This window comes from Carettochelys insculpta, chromosome 1 (assembly GCF_033958435.1).
Source record: "Carettochelys insculpta isolate YL-2023 chromosome 1, ASM3395843v1, whole genome shotgun sequence".
NCBI classification, from domain to species: domain Eukaryota; kingdom Metazoa; phylum Chordata; order Testudines; family Carettochelyidae; genus Carettochelys; species Carettochelys insculpta.
The window spans coordinates 45921572-45937950 of NC_134137.1; the positions used below are offsets into that span (position 1 = coordinate 45921572).

Sequence of the window (16379 nt, forward strand, 5' to 3'; positions counted from 1 at the left end):
GAAAAGCGGCTCTTTCGAAGTGCTGTGGCCGGCAGCATGCCAATAAGGCGCCGAATATTCATCTCAGCACCTCATTAGTATTCTTCGATTTGTCCATTAACAGGGTCATTTCGAAGTTTTGGCCAGTTGTGGCCACAGCCAAAGTGCAGGGTGCTCCTTTCACACTGTCTTCCTTTCCCGTTTCAGGCAGAGCGCCCCCTTTTGAAAGCATCTTGCCAAAGAAAATGTGGGTAGAGGCAACAAGAAGTCCTGTGGCACCTTATAGACTAACAGATATTTTGGAGCATAAGCTTTCATGGGCAAAGACCTGCGGTATAGACTGTGGTTGTTGGTGAGAATCCACATAAGGTTGGGAGGTTGTCTGTAGGCATGAACAGACCTGTCTAGGGCCTTCTGGAGTGTGGCATCCTGATTAAGGATAGGTTGTAGGTCTGATCAGTACCACACTCTACTGGAAAGCCACTGATTGCTATACTTACCTATACCCTTCTAGCTTCCATCCTGCATACACAACTAGATCCATTGTTTACAGTCAAGCCCTTAGGTACAATCGCGTTTGCTCTGATCCTATCGACAGAGACCGAAAACTACAAGATCTCTACCAAATATTCATAAACCTGAATTACCCACCAGGAGAAATAAAAACACAGATCGACAGGGCCATACAAATACCCAGAGACCAGCTACTCCAAGATAGGCCCCACAAAGCCAAGAACAGAACACCACTGGTCATTACCTACAGCCCCCAACTCAAACCACTGGAATGCATTATTAAAGACCTATAACCTGTCCTTAATCAGGATGCCACACTCCAGAAGGCCCTAGGTGACAGGCCTGTTCTCTCCTACAGACAACCTCCCAATCTTATGAGTATTCTCACCAACAACCACAGTCTATACTGCAGGACCACCAGTCCTGGAACTTTTCCTTGCAAAAAGGCCCATTGCCAACTTTGTCCACATATCTGTTCTGGAGATGCCAACACTGGACCTAACCAGGTTATTCACAGAATCACGGGAACATTCTCATGTTCCTCAACTAAAATCATATATGCCATCATGTCCCAACATTGCCCACATGTGTTGTATATTGGACAGATTTCCAACTCTCTTAGACAGAGAATTAGTGGACATAAAACAGACATAAAAACACTCCTGATTCACAAACCTGTCAGCCAGCACTTAATGGAGTGGGCCATTCTGTTAATGACCTGAAAGTTTGCATTGTATTGAAGAGGAATTTTCACAGCTGTTTGGAAAGAGAGGCTGCTTAACTCTCTTTTACATTCAAATTCTTCACATTAACACGTGGTTTGAACTGGGATGGGAATTTTCTAGCTCGTTATACAGCAACGAAGGGTTCTGTGGCGCCTTATAGACTAACAGAAAAGTTTTGAGCATGAGCTTTCATGAGCACAGACTCACTTCATCAGTGAGTCTGTGCTCACGAAAGCTCATGCTCAAAACTTTTCTGTTAGTCTATAAGGCGCCACAGGACCCTTCGTTGCTGTTATAGATCCAGACTAACACGGCTACCCCTCCAATACTTAGCTCATTATAGGGGCTGTTATGCATACTTGGCTTTATCTAATTCTTGACTCCCCCCCGCCACCCTTTCTGCCCCTCTGCTCTCTGATTTGCTCACCTTGATAATATTTTTCTGATTTGTCAACCTTGATTACTATTTTTGGTTTTCTGTGTCTTAAATATTGAGTCTGTTCTGGTATGGCTATGATCTGAGGAAGTGGGTCTGTCCCAGGAAAGCTCATCACCTAATACATTATTTTTTTAGTCTTTAAAGTGCTACTGGACTGCTTTTTTGTTTTGTTCCAAAATGGAGTCTGGTAAGCCCCCACTCCCCTGGCAGCCATCTGGGGAGTTCATCCCAACTGGTGTAAATAACTCCCTAGGCAGCCAGATTCCAGGAAGGAACCGTGCAGGGAGTGGAATTGGGCTATAGTTAAAGGGTGATTGACACAATTATTTCACTGCCTTCTGCTTTGATTCTGTAGAGATAACACAAATGATCATGTCCATGCAAAGAATACATCAGGGTGCCAGACGAGACATCACCGCTTTACACATTAGTGTATTACAGACTCCACGGCTTTTCACATTGGTGTTGACAACTGCACTCTTGAAAGGACTTGTTGATAGATAAAATGTTCTGTAAACTGCTCATGGAAACTCTCTGTAACTCCCACATTGTCCATTAATTCATCTGGATTGCTCATTGATTGTTCATTGATTATGTTCATTTCCTTACTGTCTGCTCTTATTCTTTCCTCTGCCTATCAGCTCTCTATATAACCAGCCATAACTTGATGCCTGTCAGTGCATTCTGAAACTCAACCAAGTTCAGAATCACTCTGCCAGCTGGTTGTTAATAAACCTTTGATTGCTTCACATACATTACCCAGACTTTATTCCAAGAGATGGTAGCAGGATAGATTTGGCAGGATGGATTTTGCCCATCCATGCCTTAGCTGGAGTATTGTGTCCAGTTCTGGGTGCCACACTATGAAAGATGTGGACAAATTGGTAAGAGCTTAGAGGGAGCAACAAAAATTACAACCTCAAAACTTAGGCAGAATGGATAAAGAGAACTGGATGTGTTTCGTCCTGAAAAAGAAGACCGAGTGGGGCCCTGAGACAAACTTTCAAATATGCTAAGGACTGTTATAAAGAGGACAGTGATCATTTGTTCTCCAGGTCTCACTAGAGGTAGGACAAGAAGTAACACATTTCACCTGCAGCAAGGGAGCTTCATAGTTGAACACTAGAAGAGATTTCCAAAGGAACTTGTGGAATTTTATCAGTGTTGATTTTTCAAACCAGAACGGACAAACACCTGTCCGGGATGGTCTAGGTATACTAGATGTTCGTGTGGCTTAGGATGCTGAAGTAGATAATATCTTGAGGTCCTTTTTAGCCATACAATTCTGTGAACCCCCACCTGAAGTGGATTGCGTGGACATCAAAGTCTTCTCTATTCTTCAGTTTAACAGTGTTGACTTTTTAAAATAATGAACGTTTCCTTTTAATTCTCTTGCATTTGTGTGAAGATACATTATGAGTGTACGCTGGTGGCCAAGGAGACCTACCTTCAATTACATTCTGTTCAAACTTGGTGATTTTATTTTTATTAAATATTCTTCATATTTTTTTTACTAAAGATTTTAATTACAAGTGATGATAGTGCATAAGGAAAAACCCTACCTCAGTAAGGCTGCCAGGTAGAAACCCATTCGCAAACTTTGATGTCACTAAGGCAGAACATGTGTCTACAGTTGCATTCCTCTTTCAAAAGAGGCAGGCAAATGAGGAAAATTGGAAATGCAAATGAGGCACTGATTTACATATCTGATGCCTCATTTGCATATTCTCATTTTGAAAGGGAAAAAGCAGGGTAGACGTGGCTCTTTCAAAAATTAACTCCATCTTCAAAAGAATCCTTCTTCCTGAAACAAAATAGAATTCTTTTGAAGATGGGGTTTACTTTTGAAAGAGCCACATCTACACTGCTTTTTTACTCTCAAAGGAAACTCTTTTGAAAGGAGAATATGCAAATGAGGCACCAGGTATGCAAATCAGACTCATTTGCATTTTATTTTCCCTCATTTGCATGCCTCTTTCGAAAGAGGAAGGCAATTGTAGACACAGCCAACAAGAAAACCCCAGTTACAATTTGTGCAGCCATTTTTCAGAACAGAGCAGCACTTTAAATGTTTTTTAAAGCTGACAACAGTGAGGGTCAATGGAGAATTCTATTACAAAATGGATTAATTAAATACTTCATGTTTGCTGGGGAAAGTCAAATTTGTGTTTGTTGCTTTTTGCAGTAATTCAGTGATCTAGTATACAAAGGGTTACAAATTTCTCTATAAACATCTGATGAAGTGGGTCTTTGCCCACAAAAGCTTATGCTCCAAAATATCTGTTACTTTATAAGGTGCCATAGGACTTCTTGTTGTCTTAGTAAAACTGATTCTTCTTATATATCTCAGTGCAAACTAGCACAAGGGAACATATCTACATACTGGCACATATTTCCTTTGAGAGTTTGCTGTTGGGTTCTGTATCAGTACAGACAAAATATTCAGCTGATTTTGCATAGTGTGTTGGGAGACCATATCTGCTCACAGTGAACTTGTAGGCAGAGAGATGAGAGTTGCTTTGAAACTATTATTAAATTTAGTGTGAAATACACAAGTTTTATATAAAAATACCTTCTCAAACACAAACAAACAAACCCACAAGGAGTCCTGTAGCACCTTAAAGACTAACAATTTTATTTATTAGGTAATGAGCTTTCATGGGTAAGACCCACCCATGAACACTCATTACCTAATTAAAAAAAATTGTTAGTCTTTAAGATGCTACAGGGCTGTTTGGCTTTTTTGTGAAGCTACTAACATGGCTACCTCTCTGGGACTATAAAAATACCTTGCAAATCCAAACACTTCAAAGCACAATCTCAGTGAGGTAGCCGTGCAATTCAGGGTGATCTTGATTGCATCGTAAACAGTGTGCTGGCAAACAATATAGTTAAGTGCACATCTCTGAAGAAAGAATTTAGGCATATTTGCAGGATGTGGCATTATCCTGAGAATCCACGATTCTGCTGTCCTTCACATTCTTTGCTAGCTGCATCTCCAGTTGCACTTTGGTGTTCCTGATTACACCCTGCATGCTCAAATAATGTTTTTATATTTCTCCCTAGTATATGTCCAAATTTTCACTTATTCTAAGCTTCCTTTTTGTGATTAAAAACAAAAAGTCCTGTGGCACCTTGCAGACTAACAGATTTTGGAGCATAAACTTTCGTGGGCAAAGACCCACTTCACCAGATGCATGATTTGTGAGTCAAATGCATGTAGTGGGTCTTTGCCCATGAAAGCTTATGCTCCAAAATATCTGTTAGTCTACAAGTCAAAGTGGGCACATTTTTCTAATCTTGAAATTTCCCACTAATGCAAGACTTACAGAAAATCAACATCAACTGTGAAATCCTCAGCCATCTCATTTTAAACTTCTAGATGCAAATTATCTGGATCTGCTGATTTTAAAATATCTGATGTAGCTTCCATTTACTATCCCCCTCAGATACAAGGGGAATGGAAAGAGTATTATCAACATTATGAATAATCCTTTATTCTCCAGGCTGGGAGCAACCCCAGGAATGCTGGACCACAGATATTGCCAGCCTATGAAAGTCTGGACTATAGAGGTCAAACCAATCAGGATTCTTTTTTTCTACTAATGTATTTTAAAACACCTTCTAATTTTCATTAACTTTGCAGGCTACAAATGTCTCCTTTTATCCCTTGCTTCATTTAACAGTTTTCTACAATTCATAATATCAGTTCATTACTAATAAGTTCCCTTTTCTTCCATTTGTTTTTTTTATATATATAAAATTTAACTTTTGCCTTGATTCCTAACTTAAAAAAAAAGTACAGGCTTTTTCCTTGACTGTGGCTTTTTGGGCATCTAGAAATTGTTCCAATTATAATTCACACTTTTCTGATTAATTTCTTTCTACCAACTGATTTGGCTCATAAATGTCTTCATGCTTGTGAAGCTGGCCCTATTAAAGCACCAAAATATTTTGTGTGTGTGTGTGATACATCACTTTATTAGTATATATCACTTTACTAGTATATAACACAGTATATGTTGTCCTCCATGATCATGCAGCTTTTTTCCCTGAACATTTTAGATAGATACATAAGGAGGCAGCCAACCTCTTCTCTAGCAATGATTTAGTGGTCTGTAGGAGATACTATCCCATCTGGTGCTGATACAAAACATTCACATTCATTTCCTTCCAAGTTATCAGTGACTCGTAAGTGCTATGGCCTGCATGATATAGGAGGTCAGAGATTCGATGATCACAGTAGTATCTTCTGGCTATATGAGCAATGACTCAACTATTTATTTAATACTCCAGTTAGCCTCCTATACAATTAGGCTTCCTGGTTTTCATCCAGATGGCCTGGTTCGATTCTTGGTGTGGGAAGTTTCACTTCTGCACTTGGGTGGAAGAATCCAAAGCATTGTTACAAGCTGGGGACTGACTGGCTAAGTACCAGAGCAATAGAAAAGGACCTGGCGATTACAGTGGACGAGAGCCTGGATATGAATCATCAGTGTGCCCTTGTAGCCAAGAAGGGCAATTGCATATTGGAGTTTGTTAGGAAGAGCATTTCCAGCAGATCTAGAGAAGTTAATTATTCTCCTCTCCTTGGCACTGGTTAGGCCACATCTGGAGTATTGCATCCAGTTCTGGTCCCCTCCCAGTATAGAAAGGATGCGGATGCACTGGAGAGGGTCCAGTGGAGAGCAACAAAAATAATTAGGGGGCTGGAGCACATGACCTATGAGAGAGGCTGAGGGATTTGGCCTTATTTAGTTTGCAGAAAAAAAGAGTGAGGGGCAATTTGATAGCAACCTTCAGCTTCCTGAAAGCGGGGCTCTAAAGAGGACTGAGAGAGACTGTTCTCAGTAGTGACAGATGGCAGAACAAGGAGTAGTGGTCTCAAGTTACAGTGGGGGAGGTGTAGGTTGGATATTAGAAAAACTGTTTCACCAGGAGGGTGGCGAAGCACTGGAATGCATTACTGAGAGAGGTGGTGGAATCTCCACCCTTAGAGGTTTTTCAAGTCCTGACTGGGATGATCTAGTTAGGGTTGATTCTGCTTTGGGCACGGGGTTGGACTCAATGATCTCCTGAGGTCTCTTCCAGCCCTAGAATTCTATGATTTTACAGAAGAGTCTGTTAAGCAATATAACTATACGAGAAAGAAACATTTCAATAAATTCCAAACAATTTACCTTTAGATATGTGTAAGTATCAGAGTAGGCATATAGAAGAAGTTTACAATTAAAAATATGATTTTGTAGCTAAGTTAGGGCCCATTTGTTCCATTCTCTGGACTGTGCGTGTAGAAATTATGGAAAATGCCAGTATTGCTTTTTTTCTTAATTTCAAGGGGTCCTGACTGGTGCTGTACAAGAGAATTTGCCGAACCACAGGTCAATATTGTCTAGAAGAATTACCAACACTTCCACTGCTTACTGGGCTCTTCCAAGACATTTAGGGGTAAATTAGAGCTACGTAACAGCACAGAATAGTGAGAGTCGGAATTGGTGGCTGTAAACAAACTTTATGGGACCATGGGAAATTGCATAGTGTTTACCATGAGGCCTGATCTTGACTTGAACCTCTGAGCAGTTCTGTTGTATAAATCAGTAATAAATGCATAAATATATAGGTATTGAGATATAAGGTTATCCATTGGAAAGGGATGTTATCTAAAATAGGTTTACGCCAGGGATTCCCAACCTATGGGCTGGGACCCAAACATGGGTCACGATTAGATTTGTTAAGGGTGAGAGGCACATAGCTCTCAAAGAAGCCATTTGCAGCCCCTTAACACTGCCACATCTAGCAGTTATCATTGTCAATAGAGAAGCAATTACGCATTACAAACACAGCTTCTCCACCTTTGATATTTGTAGCCACCCCAGGCAGGCCACTTAATAGACTCTTGCAGTAAGTAATTTTCACTTCCCATCCACCCTTGGGTCACCAAGTCTTCCTGAATTGTCAAAATGGGACCTCGCCTGGAAAAGGTTGGGAACCGCTGGTTTAGGCAAGGGCCTAGAAGACAGAACACATGGTTGCTATTCCTGGTACTCCCTCTACCTTCCTGCATTATCATAGCATCATAAAGATGATTAGGGTTGGAAGAGACCTCAGGAGGCCATCCAGTCCATAGGTGTGCAAGGTCAGGGGCAGACCCTCTTGGGGGTGTGTGGATGGAGAAAGACTCATTGACAGTGGTGACAGATGGCAGAACAAGGAGCAATGATCTTAAGTTACAGAGGGAGAGATGTAGGTTAAATAGTAGGAAAAACTATTCCACCAGGAGGGCAGTGAAGCACTGGAATATGTTACTGAGAGAGGTGGGGGAATCTCCATCCCTAGAGGTTTTTAAGTCCTGGTCCTGGGACTGGGACTTGACAACATGGTCCTGGCTGGGATGATTTAGTTGGGGTTGATCCTGCTTTGGGCAGGGGGCTGGACTAGGTGACCTCCTGAGATCCCTTCCAGCCTTAGGATTTTATGGTGCCATGAAATTTCATCGGGGAGTGAGGGGACACAACAAAATCAGGTGCTGGGTCTCAGGCTCATCCATCTCATTACATGTGTTGAAATATGTTACTCTTTTAATGTATGTGCACTCACATTTATACGCCAATTAATAAAGTTCTTACATTCCGCATACTTATTTTCTTACACATGTAGAAAGCTTTTTGTTTTTTTTATTCTATATGAACATAACAAAAATTTCTGTCAGTTTGGATTACATTAGACTAATTGCAGGAACAAAGAGAGGGGCCTTATGCAAAAAAATTGCTCACCCTGATCTAGTCCAACCTCCTACTCAAACAAGGACCACTCTCAACTAAATCATTCCAGCCAGGGCTTTGTCAAGCCTGGCCTTGAAAACCTCTAATGGTGGAGACTCTGCTACCTCCCTGGGCAACCTGTTCTATGCCCTCTGCTGGACTCTTACCAATTTCATAGATTTCATTCATTTCTTACTTTGGGGGGGAAAAAAGCCCTCCACCCACAGTCTGAATTGATTCACTGGGAAGACTAATATTTGGAAAAGCAAGGGAGCCACCTTGTGGAAATTGTGTTCACCTAGCGAAAACAATGAACTCACATTAGAGCTTAAGCCAGCCACAGATATCAAATGATAATATGTGGGCACATTACAACAATGTATGCTTTATTTTGGCACAAGTTATTCTTTGTGTATCTGTTTAATCTTTCAGAAAAAATATACTCCTATAAATCATAGAAATTAGAAAAAGGAAAAGGCTCAGTAAATTATCCATGTCATTTCCATGCCCAAGCAGATATGTTCCCACCTGTACGTTTTCTTTGCTTGCATTTTGACCATCTAGTTCTGTAGCCTTCAAGTGAAAGGGATGTCTGTCCATGGGCTGGTCTACACTGGCCCCCAGCTTCGAAGGGGGCATGGTAATCAGGGTGATGGGAGATTACTAATGAAGTGCTGCGGTGAATACGCAGCATTTCATTAGGCTAATTCTCCCCCACAGCAACTTCGAAGTATCAGACTTTGAAGCGCTGGCATGCCATGTAGCTGCAGGCACTTCGAAGTGCCTTTACACCATGCCCGCGACTACACAGCACGCCGGCACTTCGAAGTTGCCGCAGGGGAGAATTAGCCTAATGAAATGCTGTGTATTCACTGCAGCACTTCATTAGTAATCTCCCATCACCCTGATTACCATGTCCCTTCGAAGCTGGGGGGCAAGTGTAGCCAAGCCCCATAATTTTTAAACTGTTGCTGCCTCCATTATCAACGCTTAGTCAAAGTGTACACACTCATCTTTCCTCATAAATTAATCTGTCAAGCCAGTAATCATTTCTATTGCTCTCTTCTTAACTCATTGCATTTTGACAATATCTTGCTGGTAAAATAGAACGGAACGTGATATTTAAGGTTCGGAAGCACAAGGGTTGTAGAAAATAAACTTAGTACTTCTCTGTTCTTGAGGTAACACGTTTGCATGTGTAGCTCAATAGTGGATTCGCCTCTGCTGATATATCACATCATGCCTACATCTCACTTTCTGTCCTTTATCATCTCTCGTGCTAGATAGCCCCCACTCATGCAACCGACGAAGCGGGTCTTTGCCCATGAAAGCTTATGATCCAAAACATCTGTTAGTCTATAAGGTGCCACAGGACTTCTTGTTGTTTTTGAAGATACGGACTAACATGGCTGCCTCTCTGATACTTATTGCTTACGTCTCTTTTAGGATAATGTTCTTTGGGGCTCCCTTCAACTGAATATATGTATTTCAGTCAGAAGAATACAAGCTTTAATCTTTCACGAATGGCTGTATTTATCCCCACTGAAAGCCTCTGCCCCCTGAGAACTACATCAGTCAAGCCTAACGCAACTAGTAGCAGCAATAGCAACCTATTTAAAGGACCATTTAAAATTATATTAATTCAGTACACGGCCACAGGTTTTGGATGACGGTGTCTAGGTGGGACATCAGCTGGTCCTGTGCCCACCATGTCTTGTCAGCCTGCAGCCACTGTTCCATGAGGTTGGCAACCTGCCCAAGGTCCCCCCAGTCCTCCTTGGTACAGCGATGAGCCCTCTGGTCATGGGCCCACCCCCCTGCCACAGTGGCATGCCAACACCTCCCGTTGCTGGTGGTCCCCATGGCACAACCAGCTCCAGCTTCTCCCTGGAATTGGCTGGCCCTGGTGGGGAGGTGGGGCTGGCCCAGCCCTCTGAAAGTGCAGCTGTAACCGAGACAAAGAGGGGAGATGGTGAAAGTCCTTCCCGCCACATGGCCCCCAAGGCCCACTCCCCTACTCCTCGTGAGTGGCAGCCCCCAATCCCAGGCTGGGGGATGGGGATGTCCAAGAAGCACAGGCAGGCCATGCTGCACAGGGGGTCAGCGGCAGCCTGAGGACCAGGACGGTCCCTGCGCCCCTCCACCCACTGGGCCACCAGTCAAGGGGGGTTGTCCAGCCCTGGTGGTGTTCCCACATGGGTGGCAGGTGAGCCAGGCATGGCCTGGTCCCCTGGGAGCTCCCTAGCCCCTGCGTGTGTGAGGGTCAAGGTGCTGTCTATGGAGGTGGGTGCTGCCTTGTTGCCTGCAGGCATGCGTGAGAGCCACAGTCCCTGGTAGTGTGTCTGGGGGTCAGGCTGTCTCTTAGCTCTGTCAGGGACAGGTGGGCCCCCCTCCCCTGGGGTTCTTGCAGCCTCCAGTGGGTCAGCACCTGTGCTGGGAAGCTGCGTGGGCGGACTGGGTGGAACACGCTGCTTTGCACATGTGTACCTGCTGGGCCTGTGGGGTGGGATCCTACCTGAGCCAGCCTGGAGTGGCTTGCAGGAAGTCCCATCTGCGCCTGCCCCCGCATGCCCCAGGGTGTGTGCCCCATGAGGTACTCACCTGAGGGTCCCTCGAATAGGTCTGGGGAGGTCCTGGAGGTGTGCTGGCTGGAGGAGTGACCCCACTCCAAGGTAACGATGAGGATCTGCATGCTGCTGAAGAGGGTCATGTCACTGTCTGGTTCCAGCTTGCCCTGGGTCCCAGGCCACAATTCCCTGGGGGGTGGGACTCTGGTTCTTGGGGGTGGGTGTCTCCTTGGCTGTGTTGGAGGGATGGGGTCTCAGGAGGGGAGGTGTCCTGTGCCTGCAGGATCTGCTGTAGCTCATCATAGTGTGGGCAGCTTGCCTGTCATGCCCTCAACTGGCGTGCGGGATCGCAGGCCCGGGTATAACCCTGGTGCAGCTCCTTTATTTGTGCCCAGACCTATCCATGGTCCAGACTGGGTGGCTGCATGCCACAGGGAAGTGGAGACCTGGCTATAGTCAGGGCATTCTGCCTGTTGGCAGCCAGGTCCAGTAACTCACTCTCCTTGGACCAGAGGCACAGCAGGTTCAGGATCTCTGGCTCCATCCATGACAGGGCCCACCTCTTTGCACCCAGCGGGAGGTTCTGGGACTCCTCTCCTTGCTCCCTGGAAGAGCTAGGGTGGTCTTAGGGTGGCTGTGAAGCTGCCACGTTGTGTCTGTGGCTGCAGGGAGTGGCTGGGGAACAGGCAACAGACAGCATGATGGCTCTGTTGCTTGCACACTGCCTACTTCCTGCTATAGGGTTCCCAGGGCTCACTCCACCTTTAAGACTGGCCAGAGGCATGGGACATAGAGCTGTGATTGTGGTGGATAGGGCGTGTCCTGGCTCCAGCTGGCTGAAACCATGGAGGACCGGTCTGTTGACAAAATTCCCACCCCCCGGAGTGACTGCACTATAGTTTTGTCGATAGAATCCGGCAACACTGGCATTCTGCCTCGTGGGGTAGACACAGAACCTGTGGGGGAAAAGTGCCGCATTCTGTCAACAGTATCTCATAGACACTCCATGAGTTTTGTCGACAAAATGTCATTTGGGGCTTAGATGCCTTGGCATCTCCCATTGGCTATCTTAAGTAGGGAGCCACCCAGCATGCTGAGTTTTATGAGCTCATTCTTAAGCACCTGGCCTCTACTCAGGAAGCCTGAGCATTGAACTCAGGCTTTGTGAATCCTAGTGATTTTTCTAGGCACCTGAAAGTTAGACATTGCAGTGTTTAGTGCCACCATGCCTCAGTTCCTTTGTGAATTTCACCCTTGCTCTCCAAACTCCAGTTTGGCCCATTTAATTTCCCTGCTGTGATATAACTGATGATCCTGTTTATTGACTTCACGAGGTCCAGACTTCCCAACGTTGAAGAATGGCTGGAGGACAGCTTCTCAGACACAAGGGCCATATCCATTTCCTTCTCGACTTCCTGGTTCCCTTTCTGTTCAGCTGTCTTTTGCTCAGAAACTCCACCCTCATTAACAAGAAGTCCTGTGGCACCTTATACACTAACATTTTGGAGCATAAGATTTCGTGGGCAAAGATTATGCTTCAAAAATCTGTTCGTTTATAAGGCGCCACAGGACTTCTTGTTGTTTTTGTGTGTAGAGACTAACACGGGTACCCCTCAGACATTCGTTCTCATTATTGTTATGCTTGTGCAGTATCCAACATAGGGATTTTGTTTCCCTTACTTTTACATTTAAAGCCTTTTTGAGTAATCTCATTTTAGTGAAATCTCCTTTTCCGAAGTTTAGCAGCACTTGATCACTCTTTGGCACGTTGTGATAGCAGCTACTGGGGTTAGACAGGCTAGTGCTCTGCTTGCTGTTTTTTCAGTATATAAGGGCAGAGGGACCCAGGATCTCCTTATTTTACATGGTCCCTGCCCAATTTCTGTGTACAACCACCACTAAAAAGGGGAGATGGGCCTCCCTTCCAGCATTGGAGCTCATCACTGGGCTACTTCCTACAAGCGTCTTCAGTTTGGGGCTAGAATCCACTAGCCCAGTTTGATGGCACTTGCCTAGACATTTATGCTGGGTACCAGGGCTTATTTACAGCTCTCTCTTGTCTGGGAGCGCTTACTTGCCACATAAGGCTGAGCTGGTTGGAAGGTCGCAGATTACCCCTTCAGGCAGGCACAAAGAGAGAGCTCCTGCCTCATTACCAGTCAGCCTCAACTGAGCCAGGCTCCCTTCTTTTCTCCCCACTTTAGTCCTGGCACTGGCTGCAGGCATAGCAGGGTGGGGTTAGTAGAACCCAAAGAGTTCCTTTAAGACAAGCTGTGCTGGATGGCAGTTTCTCTTCTCCCTCACAGTACCTCCTGAAATGTTAAACCTAAATTATACTGCGATGCAATTGTATTTTGGTTCAGCTACCCTGACTGCTTCAATTAGCTCCTCTGCTCTTCTGCACAGTAAACTCTTTCATATCCAGCAGCTCTGGGACCAGGAGGTTGCCGGATATTCAAATATTCTGGATAATAAAGCAGTACACCTATCAATGCATAACACTAAAGTAAAACAAGCTTAGATACTAACAAACAAAAATGTATGCAGAATACTTTATTTACTAACAGTAGTGTTGTACACTGTAAACATATACTGGATTTACTGTATTTATTTGTATTTACTTTCATGACACTGTACTTATGGAAAACTTAACTAAAATTCACTTATGGTTAAAATGCCAGTTATTTGAGAGTTCCAGGGGATTGAATGCAGGGTTTGAAAATGTCTACTGCATCACACACAAAACTTTTAATAGTGATACTCATTCCAAAATAATTTCCCAAGTAGATTCATTAAAGGGATCATAACCAAATCACATAATACTGAGAATTTTTTTTTTCTAATTTTTGTCCCCAGTGAAACTGTAGCAATGACATTGACCTGCATTATTTTCTCCCACCACCACTCTGCCTGTGGGCTGCCAAATATTTTAAAACACCTGTCTTCCTCCATGCCAAACTTCAATGGGAAAATGTTACACACTTCCTTTCTACATCTTCTTATACTTCACAGGAAGCTTGCTATAATTTAATAAAAAGCACAAGATTACCAAGGGAATCTTCCTCACAGTTCGTTAAGATTAAAAAAAAAATCTTTTCAAATCTGGGTTAGCTCCCAGCAACTTCATTTTGTTATGGGTTCTCAGCAATTTGGAAAATCAGGGCACTTTCATGAAGAGGCCCAAATATGGTGTTTGGTGTTTGACTTTGATGCCCAGGTTTGAAAATTCTGGATTTTGTCGCCTTTAAAGAAACAGAACATTATTTATAATATCCATTCCGGTGACACTGCTCCAGATTACATGAACAGCAGACAAGTTGCTGATGGGGATGGGGAGAGTTCTACACTAGTGGGTTATTGTTACTGAACTGAACTCACCAACTATGCCAGTACTAGCCTAATGGGGGCTCTTTCTCTACGTATGCCACATTGATTCTTACATTACTGAACCAACCAGAAATTGTTCAATCAACAGGGACAGCGAAGAAAGGTGCCCTTGTCTGCAGATTAATTTTGTCCATGCCATGGTCTCTCAGGTTTCCGATTGTGAATGGGCTATTTCACCTCTTGTTGGGTCACATCTTCAGTTCCTTTACAAGGAATTTATTTGGTTGGCTAGATGCTAACAGTGCATGTCTGTGTTTGTCATCATCTGCATGTTGCTCTTGTGATCAGTAATACTTCAGAAGCTGTAGCTAGGTCAGCTCGTTAATGACCGATAATGACCATGACATCATTGAACAATGGGTTTTCTATTCAAAGAGGCTGCAGGAGCGTGCTTTCTGTATTGGAGTCTTTTGATGACCAAACTTTGTTTCATTACAAACAAGATTAAATTTCAGAGTACAAAACAAATTGTGGCACAAGAACCTCACAGTTTTTTCCTCAAACTTGGCGTGAATGTGTTGACCCATTTCTGGTTCAGAATCATGCAAAGTGTGGCCAAAACAGGTATGTAAAAATATTTTATTATATATCTAGATCAGATTATGTTCATGCCCATAACTGTCAAATGACTGATTTTGTAGGACACATTGAAGATGTAAAGTGACATAGAAGGAAATAATGTAACTTAACTCCTCTTTGCTGTCACACTTTGCCCCCTACTGACATACAGAGGAGTGTACACAGTGAACATTGATAAAGATCGTAAGTGGCAACTTTCATAAGCAAACAATGCTTCCTTCAGTATAAGGGCTGCAACTGATGAGGAATTAATGAATATATTGTTCACCCTTGTTAAAATAATTTATTCAATAAACATTTCAGTAGGAAGAGCAAAGAAGTCCCTTATGATAAATGAATATTCGTCAAATTCTACATGTAGCAAAGTGCTCCCACTTGAGTTCCTCTAGATGCTGCTAGAGAGACTGTCAGTTTATAAGTATGGAGTAAATTAATTTGCTTTTGATATTTACCCATAATTATTATGGCAATGCTCATATTTTTGAAGGTAGAAATAATATAGTTATGTTTTTACTTTAATCATTGTACAGTATAGGACAGAGTGAGTAAGGGGAAGCACTAGAGCTCATTGAAAAAGTACTGGATTTGGTGTATAGGGGGATCATCTAATTTTATTACGAGGCTTTAGAAGTTTCACATTTGGGAATTGGTTTGTGTGAACCCTGACAGCACACAAACATGCAAACAAAACCAAGATTTGTTCACTACCACATTGCATTGGATTTGCTCAGATATACCCACTATCTATGGATTGGCAAGATCTTAAGAGTTCAGATTTGCTCAAAACTTTAATACCAAACCAAAATGAAACTGCAGAACTCCATATTTGTTCCTTTTCAGCAACAGCAGAAAGTTTTATTGCAATGTTGCAGGGCTCAAAACTAGTTCAAGTTGCAAATATTCAGTAAACAAAAGAAGCCACACAAACAAAAATTAAAACAGAATATTGAAATATTTGTTAAGTTGCAGGATAAAAATGGAAGCAAGTAGCCATCATCCCCCCGCACATTGCACCTTGTATGAGCTAAAATTATAATAAATGTAGCAAATCTGAAGGCTTCCTGTATTAAAGCCAGGACTTGAATAGCGATATACCTGGGGGAATGTTCTCCTCTCCAACATGGGAGAAAGTATCTTAGGGAGACATTGGGCTCTTTGGTTCTGTCCTGTTCTTCCTGGCTCTGTTTTCAGTGTCTGTGGAGGGGTGCTTTGGGAGTACAGTAATCTGGAATTTACTGTGGCTATAAGGAGAAATCTTCCTGTGAATTCTTTGTTTTTTTTCTTTCCCTTAAAGCTTCTGTCAAACCAGTGCCTAAGCTTTGTACTTTTAGCTACCTTCCAAATAGGTAGTTCTGGCTCCCCAGTCATCACGATATCATCTTTTTGTTGGGTGTAACCATTTGGTGGGTTCAGTTTCTGAGAAAGGAAC

General features: G+C 43.2%; 1 long non-coding RNA gene across 1 annotated transcript in view; it reads left to right on the top strand.

The window, feature by feature from the left end:
* The window catches only part of LOC142008266 (uncharacterized), a 37064-nt gene that overhangs the window by 547 nt on the left and 20138 nt on the right, over window positions 1-16379 (top strand). The window lies entirely within an intron of this gene.